The sequence below is a fragment of the Euphorbia lathyris genome, chromosome 4 (assembly GCF_963576675.1).
Source record: "Euphorbia lathyris chromosome 4, ddEupLath1.1, whole genome shotgun sequence".
Taxonomy (NCBI): Eukaryota; Viridiplantae; Streptophyta; class Magnoliopsida; order Malpighiales; family Euphorbiaceae; genus Euphorbia; species Euphorbia lathyris.
Genome location: NC_088913.1, coordinates 72,890,856 through 72,892,026, shown reverse-complemented (window position 1 = coordinate 72,892,026; position 1,171 = coordinate 72,890,856). Strand labels below are relative to the sequence as shown.

The following is a 1,171-nucleotide window of genomic DNA, read 5'->3' as shown; positions in this document are numbered from 1 at the left end:
GAATTAGAGTTGGATTTTGTTTTCTGGCGGAACCAGAAACGAGTTTCCTATTTTCAATATTTACGGAAACGCGCACGGAAACTGTCTTACTGGGTTCCAGGAGTTTCCAAGGAAACACTACTAAAGAGGAGTTTATACCAAGGAAAGCTAGTAAATCAAATAAGTCGCGTTTCATTAACAACTTGCTTGATAAACCAAGGACTGTCAGCATGGAAGAATTTTACATTTGAAGAATTTTTTTACCTCCAAGACTTCATTTATTACACCTTTACTTTGTGAAGGTATGCCTTTCCGTTGTTTTTCCATCCTTGATTGGTCATCAAACGTAAATGCAACAATCCCCTACAAAGGCATTATAAATCAGTATCCATGGATCCACCGTTATACACACACGCGCACACACCCTAGTCACTGGAGAATAATCAGATATAGAGATACCTTGTGTGCAGCTTTACTGAATTGGGTGGTAGCATCACTTAAAGCATAAACTGTGTTGCTCAGAAGACTAGTGGTGCCTTGTGCCATGCCTGTAATTAGTCCGGTAGGACTCTGCAAAAAGAATAGAAAGCTTATAGTATAATGCCTACAGAGGCAATACAAATACAATAAAAAATGAAGCCTTACCTGCAAAATGCTTTTCGCTGGAACAGATAAAAAATCTCTGATACCAAGTCTCAAACTCCTTACAAATCCCATAGGATTACCTATAACACCAGCAGAACCAAAGATCTGCAAATTGCAGGTTTCTCACATGTAAGGAACACAATGGGCGCGTTGGTTTGAACATAAGTTGTTAACTTACTTTCACCAACCAGGTATTGAAGTTAACAAATGAACAAATCACAATGTGGCCAAATAATGATATTTGTAATGGCTAGTCGGTTTCAGCTCGTTAAAGCTTGGTCAAAATTCAGTTTGAAAGGGCTCGGCTCGAGATATTAACGAACTAATATCAAGCCTATCTAAGTTCGGATTCGACTCGACTCTACTCGGCTCGTTTACATAGTTACTCAAAGTGGTTATATAGAAAATCATTATTTTACAAGATTGGGTTATTAATTCCTATTTATATTATTGTTATTATTGGGAGGATATAAATGTCTAAAACAAAAATATAAAAGTATAGGATAAAGCAAAAGCATATGTATAGCACATTGTGCAATCCAGCCGT

General features: G+C 37.1%; 1 long non-coding RNA gene across 1 annotated transcript; it reads right to left on the bottom strand.

Annotated features, from left to right (window-relative positions):
• Positions 1-212: 212 nt before the first annotated feature.
• On the bottom strand, positions 213-698 carry LOC136225651 (uncharacterized). The gene is made up of 3 exons (XR_010687212.1): positions 625-698; positions 439-549; positions 213-342 (listed from the first exon to the last, which is right to left on the bottom strand). It is a non-coding gene; the product is annotated as an uncharacterized lncRNA (long non-coding RNA).
• Positions 699-1,171: the final 473 nt, after the last annotated feature.